A 21,167-nucleotide genomic window follows, 5' to 3' on the forward strand; every position below is an offset into this window, starting at 1 on the left:
AGGAAAAAATTGGAGGTAATTAATGGAGATCTGATAAAGCTCTGTCTGCATCCCTTCCACTCTGGTCCAGCAGCAGCCACAGAGCCGTGGGGGGACCCAGCAGCAAGGGGGCTCAGAGCCAGCTGTGGCGGGCGGAGGGAGAGCTGGGGATTAAAGGCTGTCTGCAGGAAGATGGGATATTTTCTTGTATAATTTTTCCTTTAAAAGAGAAAAACATGCACAGCCAGAGTCACAAATCCCAGCCCTGCAGTTGAAAAGCCATTTCCAATCCGCTCGGAGGAGGCAGAAGGTGCTGGGTTAGATTGATCCCCCTGACAATGCTCTATTAGTGGGAAATTAGAGTTGGAGCCTGAGGAAACCGCTGCGATATCAAACAATTACTTTACATTTGTCCTTACAAATGGAAGGAGCAGAAATGTGCTTAAATCAAGTATTAGATTTCCAAAGGGTAAGCAAATGAGGGCTCGGGAAGGGCTGCACTGGAAATGTTCATTGCATTAGGAACTCTTAAAACACGGCTTGAAAAGCCTGGGAGTACCTTGGCTGCATCTGGAAGAGGCAGGGAGTGGGGGTGGTAAGAGGTGCTGGTTTGGTGATGCCAACAAGCAGAGAAGCTGCCAGAAGGACCTCTCCCTACTCTGCCCAGATCCTTCCCACTACGAATGCCTCCAGCCCTGGGAACAAGGGGAGCCACGACCATCGCTGCCATCACAAGAGCCAGCTCGGTGGTCCAGGTCTCCTACATTGCCTCTCGCTGCCTCCTGCAAGCCACACGCCGTGCCTGTCTCTCTGCTCATCTTGCTGCCCGCAGTACCCAGCCACTGCAGAGGCGCCGAAGGGGAGCGGTCCGGGCTCTCTGCAAGCTGTGGGTCAGGACTGTGGGGCTGCCTCCGTTCTCTGAACAGTGGCTCACATCCGCACCTGAACCAAGCAGCAACTGCCGAGCACGGGTCCCGCTCCAGACACCGCTTCCCGAGCAGGGAGGCTCCCGGTGAGCCCCCCGGGGCAGCGCTGACCTCCTGCTCCCCCCGAGAGCTCCGAAGGCTGGACGGCCCTGCCGGGCGCAGGGTTGCGAGCTCAGGCACACCAGCTTAGCTGGGTTAATCCCCTCCCAGGGGGTAAATCTGCCAGGAGCAGAGACGACTTTGTGAGGGCACTCAGATCCCATCAGGGCACACGGCCGACGGGTGAGGGGGTGGGACTTGCTCAGGGGCCAGCTGTGGTGTGTTTGGTAAGGACCAAACCAGAGAATGATTCCCAGTCGCCAAGGAACAGGGGTCTGACACAGCCCCCCAGGCTGGGCAGTGGTGCTGAGTGTGCTGGGATTGTCTCCATCACCTGTGGCATCAGGAGGGACCCTCTGCAGGGCTGTGCCCATGTCCCAGAGGAGTAGGCATGTCAGAGGTACACCTCCATGACTGCTATAGGTGACAACCATGAGCAGGAGTGAGGCCCATGGTGCAACCACAGGGAACTGGCTTTGTGAAAAGTGTGTCCTGCATTACCCAGCTGCTGTCCTGAGTATCTCCTGCACCACCAGCAGCTGTGAGAGCCAGGAGGAGAACACTGGCTTTAAGTGCAAGCTTCACAAGCCATCAGGTGAACTGTAACAACCTCTGAAGAGTATGTGCTGGGCCGGAAGGTTTCTGCCTTAAGGCAGCTGTTCTTGTGGAGGAGGTGATGGAGACCCTTGCTGGAGCATGCTGTAGAGCTGTGTTCAAGGAGTGCAAAGGCAGGAGGACAAGTGGACCTTTTGTTGACCCTGGATGGCTGGACTGCAGGAACAAGATGTGCCAACGCTGGAAATGTGCATGCAGCAGCAGCAGTGATGGCCCAGAGCCGTGCAGGTGGCCAGACCTTGCGTCCATCCCCTAGCAGGCTGTTGGGATGGCTTTCATGTCTCATCAAGTGATGCTGGCAGTGTAGGCACAGGGTTCTGGCTACAGCAGGAGGTGCTCAACACCACTCATCAGGAGGGTAACCATGCCCATGTGAAGCCATCCCTGGCAGAGCAGGTCCTGCATCCCCTCTGCCCTGGCAGCACAGCCATGGCTGTTGCGTGCCCTGTGTTTTGATGGGCTCACTCAGGCTTGAACCCCAGAGAGCAGCTATTGAATATTTATTTATCAGCTCATAAATACTTCACCATAATGAAGCTGGATGAAGCAGGCCCTGATTCTGATCATGCTGCAGAGCTCTCAAGATGAGCTGAGTCAAGGGAAAGCTTCTCAGGACCTATTTACATCACTGCCAAGTGCCCTGCCCTGGCATGTCCATGGGAATCATGGCCCTGCATCTACCTGGCAGCATCGTCTCCTTCACACACAGGACTTGAACAGCCCCTTCGTGGTGGGACCATCCCAGGACCCTCCACACAGAAACATTGGCATTGACTTCACATACCTGTTAGTTATTCGCCTTCTCTGTCTTCTCCTGACAAGAGGACTCTGACCCCACCATGGAGCTGCCCTGGGACCACTACAGTTAGACTCTACTGGTTGCGTGCCCAGCTCCACACCAGCAAGCTCAAGTCCTGGCACTGGACAAACACAGTAAGTGAAGCCCAAGCATTTCCAGTTGCACAAGGAGCATCATTCATCCCTCAGATCAAGGCAGGATCACAGTGGCATGGGCACTGAGGTGTGATTTACTTCTTATTAATTAACTTGGTTCAGGTCCACCACAGCATCCATGTTTATTGGCAGCAGCAGGGATAGATATGGAGGCAAGGTCCTGGGAGTGGTAGGTGGGAGCAGTTCCAGCTCTGCCTCCCCACCATGATGCTTGGGAGCTGGACCCCCAACTGATATTGGCTATCACGATCTCCCACCATCGCTGTACCTTCACAGCAAGCTACCCACATTCCTAACAAACCCTCTCCCTCTGCCCAACACCTAGATGGGCACCAAATTAATAAAATCATTACAGAAGCCTTTAACCCACCTGCCTGGGCAGCACAGTCATTGTGCAGACACAAAACAAGGGGGGGCAGCTGTGCCCAGAGTGAGCCTCTACTATCCTTCCTTCCAGGAACCCTCCAGCCTCCCAGTCCTAAATCTGTCCCAGTATCCTGCCAACAGGCACTCAGAGCAGGGCAAGCAGCTGCCCATGGGCACAGAGTTCCCACAGCTGCCCTAGGGCACAGTTCCATGCACACTCACAGCACAAAGCAGGTGACCAGCTGTGCCGAGGAGGGGCTGATGACTGTCCCTGGGGCTGCCAGCAGGCGCTGTTGCCAGCCTGCCCTCCCGCTCTGCACAGCTGATTAACACCTTTAATTTGCTTTGAAAGTTTTCCAAGTCCTGCAAGCTCTGCTCAGCGCCGCAGCGAAGGGAGAGTAGGGAAGCGAGGGGAGCTGATGGGATCAAGGCTGCTCTGAAGTCCAGGCTTCGCTGCATAATTCATCACCTGACAGCTAATTAGCCAGCTGCTCCAATTAGGGTGACTCCTCTTCAGCCAGGGCTGAGGGCACGGCATGGGGGTGACACTTGCTGGCCGTGCTCAGCAATTCAGAGTATCATTTCAGAGTGTCAGCTGCCACCTGGAACTGCTGCCAACAGATGGTGGTGGGTGCCCTGCACAGCGATGCCGTGAAGATGCCCATCAAAAGCCCCGTAGCTCTGGATGAAGGATGCTCCACATCCCCATGGCAGCTCTGAGGGGTCCAGTGGTGTGGGGTCGTGTGAGCATGGCCAAAACAGGGTGATGTGCCAGGCACCCCAGGGATGGGCACACCTCTCCAGGACGCATGGTTAATGCTGCTACCACAGAGCCCTGCTCGGCCATGGGATCAGTGACAGCTCACCTGGCTGAAGCTGGCAGCAGTGGACACAGCAGGATGCTGTGGTCAGGGTGGACAGCAAAAGGCAGGGCAGGAAGCAGTGGGCAGGGTGGGCAGCAGTAGGCATGTTGGCCACGGAATGGCTTCTGGGAGCCTGAGACTGTGCAAGCTCAGGAGGGACAAGGGAGCTGCTTCGGGGCTCACACCGCATGGCACTATGTCTCCAGCTGGTGCTGAGTCGTGCTATGAAGAAGGTCCGGTCCACGTTGGCACTAGCAGGGTGAGTGCAGCTCCCTGCCAGCCGCAGCCAGCCCCTGAAGCAGCTTAGGGCGGCAGCCCTGGCTCTGGCACACGCCGGCGGCTGCTCGAAGGAGGGCTCAGGTATAAACATTTACCCAGGACTAGAGGGACTCGAGCGACTTCATTGCGATTAGAGGAGCTGTTGGTAATTATCTGAGCTCTCGTGGTTACCTGGGGACCTCTAATCTGCCACGGTAACGAGTTCGAGTGGCTCGTGTGGCATAACAAGCAGGAGAGGGAAGGGGCTCGCTCCATCCGCAGCAAGGGCAGGGAAAGCTCAAGGACAGGGAGCTGCTGCAGCAGCACCACGGCTGTGGGCACAATGCTGCTGCTTCACCGAATCCCGCAGCGGGTCAAGGATGAGCCCTGGGCAGAGCTCTGCGAGCTTGGAAAGGCAAAAGTCTTGGAGCAGAGTGAAGCTACTGCCTCCTCAGCCAGACACTGCTGTGAGGGATGTGCTGAAGGACACGGACTCTGTGCAGGGCATGGGGCAAATCCTAGCTCTACGGTGCAGCTGAGGGCTGGCCATGCTCTGTGCTCTACAAAGCTGGGCTGTGGCATTGCCCTGGTCCTGCCTGCTATGGACTCACCCTGAAAACTTAATCTGACTTCATGAGACTCGATTGAAATAAAATCAATACCAAGGGTGAGGAGGAGGGTCCCTGGGAGGGGAAGGCAGAGGTGCCCATCCCTGCAGGAAAGGGCACTGCTGCTCTCAAAAGGCAGGCTTTCGACCTGTACCACTCCTCTTCATGCAGTTCCTAACCTCTCCCGCCTTCCCTCGGTGCTGGCAGGTCCTGCTGGCTTTGTGCAGTTTCAGCCTATTTCTTTATTTAAGGAGCAGTGATGCAGAGCAGGAGATAATCCCTGTCCCATCTCTGCCCACCGCAGCGCTGCCTTCTGCTGTCGCCGCGCCGGGTCTCGGCGCTGCTCTGAGAGCAATGCAGTCATTAAGCTCTAATTTCAAAAACAAAGATAAAATTATGTGATTAAGATCTAATTAAAGCCTAACTCCCCGCGCCATGAATCACTCCAGCACACAGTTTAATGGATGCCTTTCCGAGCCATCAGGCGTTCCGTTTCCTTTTGCGGCCGCTGATGTCCCTGCAGGGACGGGCTCCGCTCAGCTGCTGTTTGCTGTCGCTGCTGCAGCTTTGGCTGGGGACCACTAAAAATGTTTACATCTGAGATGGGAGCTGGAAATCCATTTCCAGCCAGACAGAACATTTCACTCCACACGCTCGTTCAGAGGCGTCTGCAGAGAGGAGGGGAGCAGGGAGCGTTTCTCGGGCGGACGCCAGTCCCAGCCTGGGACCACCAGTTCAGCGGTGCCAGGTGCTCTGGTGCGATTAGAAGGGACCGTGGACACTCTGCCTAGTGACAGGAGCTGTGCTAAGTGCCAGAAAAACTCTCCTTGCTAGGCAAAGCACCAAACGAGCGCCCTCCCTGCCAGCTCTCGGGCTGGCAGATCCGAGAGGCAGCGCCGCAATCTTCTTGACAGAGAGTTTTGGCATTTTCCTCTTTCCCAGCAAAACGTCACCTGCTGCTGTGCCAGGGCTGTCTCTCCTAGACCAACACAAGCATTTTAATGTGATTACTCCTGCAGCCACAGCCTGCCAAGGCAGAAATGCTGCCCCTGGACCCACCAGCCACAGTGGCAGCCACACTGTCACCATCTCAGCTCGGCCACAGTACCACAGCCAGGCCACACGGGCACAGACTTTGCATGATGTGCTGCCATCCCACATGGCAGCACCTGCAAAATACTCCTGGTTTTCCAAAGCCAGCTGGCATTTATGGAGCTCAGCAGGGGAGATGGCAGAGCCATCAGGCTCCTGGCAGAGGCAGTGGCACAGCCTGTCCTGGCTGATAGGAGGAGGAGCTGGAAGCTCCTTCAGCTCCCACTAATTCCACCAGGCAGCGGGTGCCAGGCTCCCAGCTCAGGCACTATAACCTGAGGCAGGGTCCCCTGTGCTGTGCTGGCCCTGGAGGATTAGGAGCAAGAAAATCTTATCCTGACATGAATCCAAGGATGAGGGTTGGGGAGGCCCAGCAGCTGTGCACATCTGCATTATTCATGCAGCCCAGTCATAGCAGCAGCTGGAGGGATGGTTCTGCTGGCAGTGCTGCAGGAGCAGCTGGAGGGATGTCACTGTGTCTGCAGGGTGGTTCCATCCCTCTGACCACCCAAACACTGTAAAATCTGTCCCCAGAAAACTCCACAGCAACTGGCATCACCTATGGTGAGATATATTGCATGTGCCAGTCAAGGCTGCCAGGGTGCCCGTGGCACTGCCAGCACTGCAGAAGTGGGCAGCACAGTCCACCCAATGTTGACCACTCAATGCACTAGCAACACCCGTGGGAAGGTGTGAGATGAGAAAAGTCCTTGTGGGGCTCTTCACATCCATTGAAGTGACTTCCCCATTGCTCACAAGTGGGCATGCAAGGGGAAAAAACAGGAGGAGAAGCCTCTTTGGTGTGAGGGTGCTGAGCTCAGGAGCATGCTGCCCAGAGAGGTTGTGGAGTATCCTTCTCTGGGGAGGTTCCAACCTCCCCCACCACTGTGATCCTGGGCAAGCTGCTGTGGGTGCCCCTGCTTTAGCAGAGGGGGTTGGACTGGATGATCCCAGAGGTGCCTTCCAATCTCACCATGCTGGGACTCAGGGATTCCACGTAACTCTGTGGAATAGATAGAAGAGGCTTTGGAAGGAAACAAGACAAAATTGACAGCTCCACTTAGGTCTGGTGTGCTCCTTTTTTTTTTTCTTTTTTGGTAGAAGAGCACCACATTGTCCCTGGCACCTAACGTGGACATGGCTCCTTGTGGGGACAGCTGCAGCTGCAATGGGTACCCACAAACTGCCCAAGGTAGGGGGGAAGATTGCCATCCTTCATCATCTGCTGTGAAAGGAGGCAGTTCTCACAGCTGTAGCCCCATCTCATACACAAACAAGGAGCAGTAAGTTAGGGTAGTGCTCCCCAGATGATTCAGCCACTCAGAGCAGATAAAGGGATTGAAATTCAGGAGTGCTGCTGTCTTATATCATCAGAGGATGAGCTTCCCTAACGCAATCCTTACAATGCAGCAGGGCTCGAACCTGGCTCGTTCCTTTTGAGAGCTGGACAAACAGCTTGGGATGCGGTTTAGTGGACTTGGAGGTGTTGTTTTGACAGTTGGACTGATTCTGAGATCGTGTAAATGCAAGAGGAAAACCCTGCCCATGCAGTGCTCACCGAGACACCACGGGGAGCAAAACCAGAGCAGTGCTGGCCAGCTTCTGTGGTGCCAGTTCCCCTGGTTGCAAGCAACGGGTTTTGGGTGGTGACAGGAAGCTAAATCAGGAGGAGATGTACTGGGATGGGCTCAATAAGAGGGAAGGAAGAGAGGAGCACTGGGGCAGAGGATGCTGCAGGAGAGTCATGGGGCTGCACCAGCACCCCCAGCATCCTCTCTGCTGGCTCCAGCGGGACATGGCTCACCTCTGCACCTTTGCCGGGGCAAACTTCAAAAGCAGGAGAAGATGTTGTTTCTCTGAGTTAATATTCCCTGTGGATCTTGTTCTCCTCATTATTCTGGTCGTTACTTAAGCAACGGCCGCTCGTCACTTGTGGTTCAGCAGCTGAGGGAAGGGCTGAGTGCAAGAGGCTAATTTATTTTCTTTTAGTGCTTCTCATCCATGGCAGCCCCTGGCTGCTCCTCACCGCTGGTAACCAACTGCAGGCATTTCAGATATTTCTAATGTATGACAGCAACTGGGAAACAGAAATTACCCTCTCTGAAATAATTCCTGAGACATATTCCTTCTGGCACTTCGCAACAGAGACGCAGTGGAGACGTGGGCTGCCTCTGCTGGTTTTCCTCCCCTGAGCAAGCTGCGAGCCCCTCCAGCTGGATGAGAGCTCGTGTCTCATCTAAGAGGCACCCCTCATGGGCAGCTCTGTGGGGTGCTCGGTGGCCAAGCATCGCCCTGGGCAACCTGGGACAGGTGGTGTCCTCCAGTTACCACATCTGGGCAGCACTGGGCCCAGGGTAGTGAATCACTGCAGTTGTGACACGCTGCCTGCAGCATGCGAGTGTGTCACCTCGGACAGGGCAGCCTCAGTGCCTGATGCTATTGAAGGATTGCAAAGAACACCCCAAATGCAGCTCCTAGTAGAAAAGCCTCAGCAGCACGGTGCCCACAGCAGCCTGCCAGCCACAATGCCAGGATGAGATCTGTCAGGAGCCTGCAGCTCCGGCACCATCTCCACAGCTCTGTGAGCTGCTCCCCACATTTGTTTGGTGTTTCATGGCAGCTCGTGTGGGCTCTGACCTGCCAGCTCACGGCTCTGGAGCAAGAGAGCTGCAGGAGGTCAGGGTGGCTGCGATGGAATTGGCGCCTCCACTGTGGTTGAGAAGCTGCTGTGCTGCTTCAGAGATGTGTAAGCCATCGCCCGTGGCTTCCCAAGGCACCCTAATAGTGTTCATGTGTGTGGGGCATGTGAGGTCTGTGATGTTCACCATAGGCTGAGCAGCTCCAGCAGAGCATGCATGGGGCAGCATGGCACAGCTCTGCCATCAGCCTTCCCAGTGAGTGTGTCTGTGCCAGCCAGCCACAGTCCTCCGGGGCACAGGGAAGGGTGTGGGGTGGGACATGGGGAAGGACAGCTGTGGCAACAAGCATGTCCCCAGGAAGCTGCCACCACCTCCCTCCAGTAACAGTGACAACATCCCCTCCCAGCCCTTCAGCCTCGTTTTCTTATCCAGTTCCCACTGCAGTCCTGGCCAGGGCAGTGTGGTGCTGAGCCAAACGCTGCCCAGAGCCTCTGATTCCTCTGCTACCACCAAGCTCATCAGAGAGCAGAGTTGGGCTGGTTTGACAGGACCTGCTCCTTCCCAGCCACACTGACAGACAAGGATTTATGCTCCCAGGCTTCAATTCTCCCATTAACTGAAGCCTGCCTTAGTTTTTCCACCCATTTGCCCAGGATTAGTGCCAGGCTAATTGGATGGATTTGTCCTCACTCACTCTGCTGTCTCCTGGCACAAGGCTTTCTCCTGCCACCCAACACCATTTTCCAGCCTTTTAGGATCAAGAGGGAAGCTCCAAGGGGAGCTTTTGTGCAGCTCGCGAGTCAGGATGCCATGGCACCCTGCAGTGGCACCTGGCGCTGGCACCACACGATCTCTGCACACAGGCACCATTGTGCTGCTAACCAGGCTTTGTCCAGCATCACTCTGGATGTTCCCTGCATTCTCTGAGGCTTCAGCTCACAGGTTAGGGTTTGCAGAGGGAGGTCATGCTGCTGCCAGATAGACAACAGCCCTGTGCCCAGTTCCTGACCAGGGTGGACAGGCCACAGTGGTGCAGGCTTTGCCTAGGCTCTGCCAGTGCTGCACCAAAATGGCTCCAAGAATCTGCCTGAAGGCAAGATGGGCACCTGTGTCCCTGGCATGGGACATGACACTGGAAGAGGGTCATGTTGCCAGCCAGCAAGATGGGGCAGGGGAGAAGGGGAAGCCCAGAACCAACAGCCAGGGCAGACTGAGCATCTCATGAAGATATCCCCTGGAATCACAGGCCCTGCACAGGATGCCTTGTGCCAGGCACTGGCACAGCTGCTCCACACAGCTGAATTCAACTCAGGAGGACAGGCAGCAGTGTTCCCCGTGGCACAACTGGCATACAGCAGCCCTGAGGCCTTACAGAGCTGGTGCCTGGCTTGTGCCATTTTCCACCTTAGAACCTCCTCTGTGAGCAGTCCTTTGGTAATTTGCACCTTGCAGGTTCACTTTTAAGCCCAGTTCTAATGAAGGTGCTACTCTGCCACCCATCCAGGCTCACACCACATAAATTACCACCACTCCTGGAATTAGAGGCAATCAAGAAAACCTCATTAGTCCTTGTCTACACAAAGTACAGAGAGAAATTTCCTGACCTTTAGTCCTGGATGTCCCAAAGCATTTAGCTGCCTTCCAAAGGCAGAAGCACAACTTCATCCTCTACGTGTGCCAGAACTCAGCTCTTGGCCACTGCCAGACCCAGACCCATCTCAAGTCTGATGGCTCCAGACCTGGCTGATGTAGGTCCAGACCAACTCATGCCAACTGCATAGCAGAGTGAGCATGTCCTGTACCATGGCTGAGCACAAGCATGTTCTACATCCGGGGTGAACTCACCTGCATCATGGTGTCAGCATGTCCTGACTGCACTGAGCATGTCCTGCAGTGCCCAGGACCTGACCCTGTCCTGCCCCTGCCTTGCCTCAAGAAGTGCAAGGCACTGCTCTCTGGCACCATGCACCAGTACCCCAGCCTCTAATTAGAAGAGCAAAGCCCTGGGGAGAGCAAAGCTCTGCTTCTCTGCACAGCTCTGTCACCTTCAGCATCAGCCTCACAATCATCTTAATAATGTGTTCGTGGCAGTGCCCAGGCTCAGCACAGCAGCTGGTGAGGGTGATGGTCACATTACAAAGGTCCCCAGGAGCCACTACAAGCCACAACAGCTTCCACCTCTCCCAGCAGAGCCCCAGCTCCCACTACAGGAACAGCTCAATTAGGGCCCTTTGTGCCATAAAAACATCACAGTATTAAATGTATTAGCTAAAACAACTCCTCCTGCTAGGAAAGCTACTCACGTCCTGGCGATCTCGGCATGAGCTGTGCAATTTCACCCTGCGATGGGGCTGGATTAAGTTCTTCCCACAAAAGCCTCTTATTCTACAAAAAAAAAAAAAAAAAAAGAAAAAAAAAGGCCATTAGCAAGTGATGGAATCAATAGGAACCAGCCCTGGTGCTGCAGAGAGCCAGAATTAGCCCCAGCGTCGCAATCCCACCGATTGGGCCTCCTCGGGCTCTCGCAGGAGAGAGCTGTGCTGAAAGCAGAGGAGCTGTAGGACCCCGGTGCCACAGCTGGAACTAGCCACAAGCCTGGCACAGCTCGTGGCAGAGCCCCTCTGATGGGAAGCAGATCTGCCAGTTGTGCATCAGGGTGATGGGATGAGCAGTGGGAGCTGGTGGGTGGAAGGCTACGAGGCTGAGGACCCCTTCTCACAGAAGCACAGGATGGTGGAGGTTGGAAGGGACCTCTGGAGGTCATTGAGTCCAGCCCCTGCTGCCAGAGCAGATTCACCTAAAGAGCAGATTGCACAGGACAGCATTCAGAATGACTCCAGATGTGGAGAATCCACCACTTCTCTGGGCAGCCTGTTCCAGTGCTCTACCACCCTCATAGTAAAGAAGTTCTTCCTCATGTTTAGGTGGAACTTCTTATGCTCTAGTTTGTGCCCTTTACCTCTTGTTCTGTTACTGGGCACCAGTGAATAATAGACTGGCCCCATCCTCCTGACATCTACCCTTTTGTATCAGCCTTCTTGTCCTTCTCACTCTTCCCCTGATGATGTCTGAAGCTGCTCAGCTATTTTTGCTGTAAGTTGGTGTGATGGTTTGGGAATTACTCACCTCCCCCTGCAATGAAATCACCCAGACTAGACTCAGCCAGATGGGAGTTAAGGACTGAAGCTATATTTACAACTTAGCACAATTTACAAGCATATATATACACACACACACACAAATATTTACAGCTATATGCAAGTTAAAAGTAATAGAGAAACACAATAACCCTCCCAGAAATCAGATTGCCAGGAGGCTCCCGACCCAAACCTCCTCCCTCTTCCCTCTCTTTCCCTCCTTTCAGAAATAACCAGATCATTCCCCAGGTATCTCACGTGATAAATCTGGAGAGATCTGAGGTGAGATGTCAAAACGACCACAAGGAGGTTAGAGGGAAAAGGGGTTAGGTCGGAGTAAAGAGTTAAGGCAACCACAGAGACCAGACCACCAGAGAGGAGGAGCAGAGGTGAAAGCTGAGCAGTGTGTGAGAAGTGTCTCATCTGTGACACACTAGTTGTGTTCCTCAGCAGAAGAACGAATGAGACAGGGTACTCTTGGTTTTTACTTCTTTCTTCTCACAGCTAAGGATTTCATTTCTCTCAGTAAAATGTTCCAATTTGCCTCATAGAATCATGGAATCAACCAGGTTGGAAGAGACCTGTCAAACCAGCACAGTTGGGCTGGGAGCTTTTACCCTCAGGTTCTCCAACCCCCACCTGCAAACAGCCACCACTGCTCTAAAGCCTTCTGCTCCAGGAGCTAAAGATGATCTCAGGTCCCTCATCTTTGCTGTTACCTGCCAAAGAGGCTGGGTTAATTTTTCAGTGGCTCAGGCTTGGGCAGAGGTGGGTGAAAAGCATCAGAGGAACAACAAACATTGCAAACCTCATGAAAAAATGTTTGTCAAATGGTTTTTTTTCTCCAATTTCTCCCAAGTGGGTGCCTCTGCTGTAACTCCCTGCATCAGCAAGTACAGAGACTGATGTGGTGGGGACAGGTGTTATGCTGAGGAGCAGCTCCCACCCTCCCCATCACCTCCACAGCTCTGCAAGTCCAGCTCTGATCCTCAGCCCATGTGCCCAAGGAGCTGCCCTGGGGAAGGTACCCAGGATCCAGCTGTGGCCAACCTTCAGCCACAGCAGCGTTGCCAGGCAGGGTGAGCATGGGGTCTGGGGGACAAGAGGACACCCCGAGAAGGGAGCTCATCCCAGCTGAACATTGTGGTACTAGGGTGGAGGCATCCCGGCCAGATCCCAGGCTGGACAGCCCTCACAGCAGGAAGGGAAGAGGGACTGAGGGCATCACCTTGGCTGAGAGCTGTCCTCAGCTGCCCCAGCCGTTGGGGACACACAGCAGCCTCCGGCCGAGCTGCACATCCTCCAGGACTGGCACATCTCCTGTGCCACACTGGTGGTGACAGGCACAGTGGCATCGGCTGCAGGAGAACAAGAGTGTGTCCGGGAACAGCCTCAGCCGGACAGACAGGCGGACAACCCCTCCTCCCGTGGGCACCCAGCGGAGGCAGGTCTCGGTCGCTGGAGCCAGTCCCGGTGCTTCCAGCACTAACCACAGCCAAACTGGTGAGCAGCGGCAGCGGCGGCGGCGCCGTTGGCTCCTCTGCTCCCCAGCCCGGATCGCTGGTAATTAAGAGTGAGAGAAGAAACAGAATCGGGAATGGGCTGGGGCTAATTAGGGGAGCTGCTTTCCGTGCTCTCACGGGGCCAGCTAGGGCTACAGTCAACCCCTCAGTGGTGCCCACGCAGCTCCAATTACCTAGTGGAGGCTGGCAGGAGGAGACCTCTCACCAACAGCACCCAGGCCCTTGCTCTGGGGAGAAGCATTCAAACCTGGAGTCGCCCCTCAAAGCAAATGAGAGTCTCGAAGCTGAAAGCAGCAGAGGCTGGCACAGAGGCAAGGGGAGGGCAACCACACGTCTGGGCACAGGCAGTGCAGAAACGCCTGCTCTGCAGAGTGCAGTGCCCAGCGGGTGCTGGCAGCCTGTTGGCACAGTAGTGACGGCACAGAGCCCAGCCAGGCACAACACACACAGCATGAGCCTGGAGATTCATCTCCACATATCACCTGCTCTGTGCCAAGGAGAGTAGCAGGCTGGAGCCAGCCAGTGCCCGAGCCTGCCCCAACCCCACAGGCAGCAGCACCCCTACTGTCCAGCTGCAGGGGGCTGAGATGCTCCAGAAAGTATCATCACTGTGCTGGGGGCCCCAGACTCATCGTTCCCCTGCACTGGGCATACAAAGGGAGCGGAGAGGGTGGGAAGGGATTGGCAGTGCCCAGTTTCAGCCCCTTTTCCCTGCCCAAGCCAGTCCAAAATTCCTGGGGAGCCTGTGCCCAGCCCAGCAGGGTGCTGCAGTCCTCAGAGTCCTGCCTCTACACCTGCAGGGTCTATAAACCAGCATGAGCAGCACCTCCCACTTCCTGGTGCCAGGGCTGAGTGCGCAACTTGGGCAGGCTCCCCTGGGAGCATCCCCACTTTATGGAGCCATGACTCAAGAATACTGTCACTTGAGGGAGAAAGGGAATGTGCCTGCAAGGAACTTTATGGGAGGAATTTCTAACAGCTTTAACATTTACCCAGTTTCATATCTTCCTTAGGCCTTTGGGGAGAGCTTAATCTCCTCTGAAACGCAGGTTCCACGTGTTTGGAGCTCAGCCAGCCAGGAAAGGCACTCCCTAGGCATCTCCCTCCAGCGGGCCAAGAGCAGCAACCTGCAGTGGAATGTGAGCCCTGACAGCCCCGTAAATGCTGGGAAAATCTGGATTATAATATTTAAACGTTCACAGAGCACAGGAGAAACCATCCCAGACTGGCAGACACTGTCACAGTGACTGGCCTGGGGCTCCAAGCACTCCCCCATCAGTGGTCACTCAGGATCTGTCTGTCTTGGGAGCTGAGGGAATCATGGAATTATTTTGGTTGGAAAAGACCTTTAGGATCATAAAGTCCAACCTTTAAACCTGCACTGCCAGGCCACCACTAAACCATGGCCCCAAGCACCACATCTCCCAGGCTTTGAAACCCTCCAGGGCTGGGGACTCCACCACTGCCCCTGAAGGGCGATACACCACACATCCTAAAGCTGGATGTGCCTGGGACAGTGGGCACCTGATGTCTCTGCCCAGTCCCTTGGACTAGCAATCAGCTGTAAGTTGCTCCTGGCAGCGGTGAGGCCATGGGGCTGCTGCTGATCTACCTGCACAACAGCAGCTGCTCCCATACCCTGCGCTGCTCTGCACCCACCTCCTGCTGCAGCACTGGTTGCACCACCCTGGCACAGCAGGTGTGGGGAGGCTGCCAGGGCAGCATCATTTGAAGAGAATGTCTAATGCCCCTCATCAGTGATAACTCATGGCCCCATCACAAGATGCAACATAGGAGACAGAGGGAGAAGTCTCTGGGAGTTGTATGACACTGGGTACTAGCAAGTGTGGGCACTGCATTATTCAAGGGCTCTGCCAAGGGAAGCAAATCATTTCAGCTCAGCTGGATTTTTAGGACAGGCTAAGCAAGGAGCAAGGACAGCAAGGGGATGCACAGAGTCTGCAGCCCACAGGCACAAGGCACTGGGCTTCTGGGCCATGCTGGCACACGGTGTCAGACTCCAGAACCCCAAAAGGGCTTTTTCTGAAACCCTAGCCCCACTGAAGGCAGCATGGGGCATCCTCCAGGCTGCCAGGTGACCACAGCTCCTGCCCAGCACAGCTGCTGGTGGCTCTGAGCAGATAAAGTAGGGGACAGGCACATGGTGCCCACCTCCATGCCAGGTGTGCAGTGGCTGGCAGCAAGCAGGGTGGCTGGGGCAGTGAGGTGCAGCAGCTGCTGATGGATGAGGTGCCCGTGGCTGTGATCCAGAGTCGTTGGCCATGCTGAGCACTCACAGCTCATTTGTTAGACTAATGGATTGCTGGAGGTCATTGGCTAATAGGAAAGGGAGAGGAGGGTTATTAGTTTTAATCAGACATTAATTGGCCACAATTGATTACTAAGTTGGCATTTGCAGTGTATTAGGGGGGTTTTCCCTCCTGCAGCACCCCAGCTGGCAGTGCAGAAAGCTGGCAGTGGCTCCACAGCAGTGTCCTAGGGTGGACAATTGTGTAGATGCCATCACAAGCACGTGAATGGGAGCTGCTTCCCAACAGCTCTTCCCAGGCTGCAGGACCAGAGTGATAAGGGTTACCCCACACTCAAACAGCTGCCCCACAGGCACCCCATGGCCACGATGCCACCTGCACCCAGAGCTGTGTCCTGCCCTAACCCTGGGCAGCTGCTACCCTGGCACCACTCGATGTGGCAGAAGGTGGCAGAAAGCCTGTGGGAACCTCTCAGGTGCTGCCACATTTATCTAACAAGCTTCCAAATGAAAACCAACATTTGGACTTATTGCATTCTGCCTCCAAATTTGATTACATTTTTCTACAGCTGTAAATCTGCCTCCCTTTCTGCAACATTATTATTAAAGCCAGGATGGAATTGCTGGTGTGATCCGTAAAATTTCAATCCTGGCTTTGACATTCCAGGAAGTTAAAAACCAATTACAGTGTGTGCTTTGCCTCGGGCCAGAATGAATCATTGAACACAGCCACTTCAGCAAGAGAAATTAAAGGTTGGAGCAGCAACATGGGGAAGGTATTAAGTTAAAAATCAAAGGTCAATTAAAGTAAAAGTGAGTCTATTTTATTTTTAATATTTTGCTTACATTTCCATTCCTTTCTGATGAACAAGGGGGCAAAATAAACCTGTGCTTGTGTTTATCTGACAGGTAATAAATCTGGTCTGAAGTTGGTTTCAGGAGCTAAGAGGAAACATTCAGGTGATAAAACTCTCAGCCCAATAAGCAGCATTAATCTTGCTGTAGTCGAGCTGGGGCAGCAACAGGGGCAGCAACAGCTGCAAAACACATGAAAGAGGGTCAAAGCTGGCACTGAGGCAGGCAAATGGCTACACATCCTGTAGAAGGCATCTCCTTCAGGACCACCGAACCCATCAGAACGTAAGGGGAAGGAGGGGTGCAGCAGGGGGCTTGGCTCCTCCTACTGCTTTGGCTTTGCAGAGAGCAGGAGATGCTGTAAGTGCCCATGGAGGATGCCTCACCCTGCGGGACCTCTGCAGAAGAGAGCAGCCAGGGTGTGAGGCAGGGTGTAGCACCACAGCACATGTCAGACCAGGGCAGTGTCATGCCAGGACACAATGTCTTTGCCTGCTCTCAGCCCTGCTCTTGGCTCCAGCTGCCATCACCAGTTACTACCTGCCCTATGGAGAAAGTAGTGGGGAGGTTGTGGAGCAACCACCAACAGCCCCTGGGGTTCCTGAGCAGAGACACACCAATGGGACAGTGACCCACAGATCTGGGAACCCACAACCAGCCTTGACCTGCAAAGCCACCACCGCTCACCACAGGAGAGCAGCAAAGGGGTTTGGAGAGCTGAAGCAAGTGAGTGGAATGGCTTGGAGACTTCCCAGCATCAAAGCCACTGCTTGCAGCAGCATCTCCTATCCCCTGCTGTCTCCACCTGCATCTCTGCCCACTGGCCACCAGCTCCTCATTGTCCACAGTAACTAGACCAAGCTCCAAGTTGAGGCAGGCAGCCAGAGGCTCATTATAAAGCCAATTCCTGTGGCATTTGAGGCCACAACACCCTAGCCAGACCCTCAGCCACCAAGGGAAGGGGCATGGGGAATGCCCAGGCTGCCCTTGCAGCAGGGCTCCTGCAAAGGGCCTGGTTTGTTTGGTAAATAATGACTTTGCCATCAATATTCCATGAGCCCAGGCACTGCAGTGCATTAAAAAATGATAAGGTCCCTGCTTGCCAGCAGCTGCTGCGCTGGGGAGAGGAGTTTAAATGGGGTGTCAGCAGGGCCCGACAGGGGCATTCGTCGTGGGGCTGATGGATAGGGCGAGGAACATTCAATACCTCCAGGAAGGATCCATTTGTCACCACTTGGCTCAGAGTGGGTGGAAATCAGCAGCCATCCCCACGGCCCTGCTGTGCTCAGGAATCCAGGTCAGGATGCTGGACCTGCAATTTCCCGGTGGCTTTGTCTCTGCTGTGGAGCAAGGGCCACGTGGTGCCTTGACAAAAGGCTCCATCAGCCAACCAGGACCTCCCTGCCCAGATTCAAACACCTCCAAAAGAGAGGTGACAGGAGTTGCACCAACCCAGCAGTGCTCCCAGACCGGTGGGAGCCTGAGAAAGGGCCTTGAGTAGCCAGCAAAGTCAGCAGCTGCAGAACTGTCCACTCTGTGGCACTGGCACAGTCTCTACCTCCTAAGCTTGCAGCCATTCCAACCAGCAGCAGGGTGTGAAGCAAAGTGGGTCAGAGCAGCAGCGCCTCAGGGCTGGGGGGACGACTGAGCCCCTTACTTGGTCAACTGGCATCCCCATGGAAGGATCAAGTCCAACAGGGTGCTGGAGCTGTCCCACCCACTGGGCAGAGAGGCAGCACCATCTCCAAGCTGCTGGCCAGCCCTCCACTAGGGAGAGCCTCAGGCTGAGGGCACCACAGCCTCTGCAAACCAACAGAGAGGCTTTGTAAGGACTGAGCCACCACCTCCACGGCCAGGAAAGCACTGGGGGCTGGCACGGCAAGGACACATCTAACCAGTGCCACACTGTGCTGGGCTGTTAATGAGAGACATCAACAGGTAACCCAGGTCCCATCAGGCTCTTCTCTCTCTGTGACAAAAGCCCTGCACTAAGATGCCCCTGAAAGCTGAAACAGCCAATTTCATAGGTGACCACAGGGACCCAACTCCATGGCCCTATGGCCAAACCCAGTCTCCCATCAAGTCCAAGATGTGAGCGGCCACTAGCCAGGTGATGTTCCAGCAGCTCCCTCAGGACTCCTGCTCCATCTCAAGCCTTCATTTAGCTGTGTTAGCTATATTTCTTAAACAAGCTGGCAGGTGGTAGTAGCAACCTCACCATGTCTGTGAGAACCTCCACATGCCAGGGGAGAGGGCATCAGCACAGCCATAGCTGCTGAACCCACCTGATAATGGGGCTGGGCTGCCAGCCAGAGCCTGGTGTCAGCGCTTTTGATTGGAAGTGAGGTTTTTGCTCCAAGAGGAGAGAGTTTTATGTTTCCATAAATTGTCAACAGTTGGTCAGATCCCCACAGAGAAAGGATCGATACCAGCAGAGGGGAAAAAGTGCTGAGGAAGGGAAAGCGATGCTCTAATTAGAGCAGGATTTAGGAGTGCAGGGGCAGGGATGACAGTGCCTAATATCTTATAATTCATTGACAGCCCCCAAAATTGGCTTCTGTTCCGGCTCTGGTGTTAATAAACACCCCAGCAGACAGCAGCTGCCTGCGTGCAGGGAGTGGGCAGCTCCTGACGCATCAATCCCTGACACTGGCGCTACCAGCAGCGTCCTCACCCGCGGCAGCCACCACTGGGTGGCGACACCAGCTGGACCTCCTGCGAAGACAGAAGGGAGTCATGGGGGGCTCGGGCTGGAAGGGACCTTTGCGGTCATCGAGTCCAACCATTCATTTAACTCTACCAACTCAGCTGCTAAACCACGGACCTCAGCATACCCGCAAGGTTTTGAAAGCCTTCTGGGAATGGAGACTCCAGCATTGCTCTGGGCAGCCTGGGTCAGGTCTTAACAACCCTTTTGGGGAAGAAATTGTTCCTTATGTCCAACCTAAACCTGCCCTGGGGCAGCTGTAGGTTGTTTTTACTTGTCCTGTTGTTTGCCCCTCGGGAGAAGAGAGCAACCCCCAACTCGGCTCCCTTTCAGGGAGTTGTAGACAGCAATGAGGTCTCCCCTCAGCCTCCTCCTCTCCAGACTAAACCACCCCAGTTCCCTCAGCTGCTCCTCACCAGACCTGTTTTACAGACCCTTCCCCAGCTTCATTGGCCTTCTCTAGACCTGCACCAGCCCCTAATGTTCTTGGAGGGAGCAGCCCCAAACTGAGCAACCTCACCAGCATCCAGTACAGGCTCACCTGCTTTGCTCATTGGCTTGGGGGACAACTTGCTCATGTCCCCCAAACTGCCAGAAGGTTGCAGCCCTGTGAGACAGGTGCCTTGCCTGCCCCAGATCAGGCTCTTGGGGCACAAGGACAAGGTAGAGATCCTGCACTGCACCCCAGCTAGTGCCATACAGGACAGTCCCATTTCCCTGGGGCGCTAGAAGCCAGCACCTTGTTTCACACTAATCCCAGCTTAGCACAGGCTGACCTCAGACCAGGACCTGAACACCTGTGACCCCAGCCCTGTGCCCAGCTGCAGCCTGCCCTGCTGATCCAGAATCAGTCACCAACCTGCTCCCCAGCCACCCTTTCTTCATCTGGCAGCTCAGGAAGCATAGGCCCACAGACCCTCCTGAGCAAGGACCACGAAAATCCTATCAGCTAAAGAGCAAAGTTCTCAGCAGGGAGCAGAGCTGTCTGGAGCAGCCACCAGGAGCTCCTTTTCAGCTAGAATGGAGTGGGAGCAGCAGCACCAGGACAGATGCTCTCCCTGACAGGGTTAATGGTGCCCCAACACCTCAGGAATGTGTAATGGGCACCTCTGGGCCATGCTATGCAGGTCCCAGCTTTGGGCTGTGGTTCTAGCACTGGCTGCTGGAAGAGCAGGGCAAGCACAGGCACCAACGCTGCCACCTTCCAGGCTCAGTGCCAGCAGGAGAGGCAGCACAATCCTTTGCACAGGCATTTCTCCTCATAGCTGGAATGCTGGTCTAGGGGAGGTGCAGCCCTTATGGCCAGGCTCTGGCAGCCCAGCAGGGCAGGGATAAGCCCCCTGGCACAATCCTCTTAGGCTGTTAAGAGGCATTGTGCCTCTCCAGCCAGTGTGCCAAGCAAAGCTGCTCTTGCCTGTTCCACCCCAAGCTGGAGGTGGAGCACCACCTGCTCTGCGGTGCAGCTGTTGCTGTCCCCAGGGCTGGAGATAGGACAAGGTTCATGCCACAGGACACGAGAGGTCAGAGGAAGCTGGACTGAGGCTGCTCTTCACCCTAGAATAAAACCAGAATAAAACACAAGAGGCTCTCCACCTTTTCCCCACCCATGCCTGCTCTCACTGGCTCCTGGAGCGCAAATGCAAGGGTCTGGCCATGCCACCCCATGCCCTGCAGAGATGAGCATTTGCTGTCAGGATGACGGAGCAGAAGTTGACAACCAAAGAGCAGCAGCAGCCACGACTCTGCAGTCCCCCAGGAGCAGAAGGTGACAACCAAAGAGCAGCAGCCATGACTCTGCAGCCCCACAGGAGAAACCCAGACACCACTAGGGGCCTCAAACTGCCTTGCTCCAGACCTGCTCTCAGCTCTGCATCAGCTAGGCCAGACCAGAACAGCCCCAGCAGCCACGCCAAGGCTCCCAGCCTGCTCCTCCTCTTGGGCACAGACATGGTGCTGCATTTCAACCAGCGGGAAGACAAATGAGTGCGCACAGGAGGGAGGAGAAGGGAAAAAACCTTTGAGAATCGAAACTGGCATCTGAAAGCAAGTTTGTAGAGGAGGAGCCGCAGCCCCTGCTACGGGATCTGATGGCTCACTCAAGCAGGAAGAGCAGAGGCCGCTTAGAAGTGCCCCAGGGTAGCTCCAAGCAAAGCACCTCCTACTTCTCTCTCCTGCTCTGCAGCCGAGGGGTCACACTGGGCTGCTGAAGTATTTCGGGCCCTGTGTGTCCTCCAGGCTGGATCCCAGCAGCCAGGGGAGGGCTGCCCAGCCCTGCCT

At 55.1% G+C, this 21,167-nt stretch overlaps 1 protein-coding gene across 1 annotated transcript in view; it reads left to right on the forward strand.

Moving 5' to 3' along the window:
* The window catches only part of FAM234A (family with sequence similarity 234 member A), a 274,257-nt gene that overhangs the window by 178,669 nt on the left and 74,421 nt on the right, over positions 1-21,167 (forward strand). The window lies entirely within an intron of this gene.

Source organism: Pogoniulus pusillus, chromosome 13 (assembly GCF_015220805.1).
Source record: "Pogoniulus pusillus isolate bPogPus1 chromosome 13, bPogPus1.pri, whole genome shotgun sequence".
Classification (NCBI taxonomy): Eukaryota; Metazoa; Chordata; class Aves; order Piciformes; family Lybiidae; genus Pogoniulus; species Pogoniulus pusillus.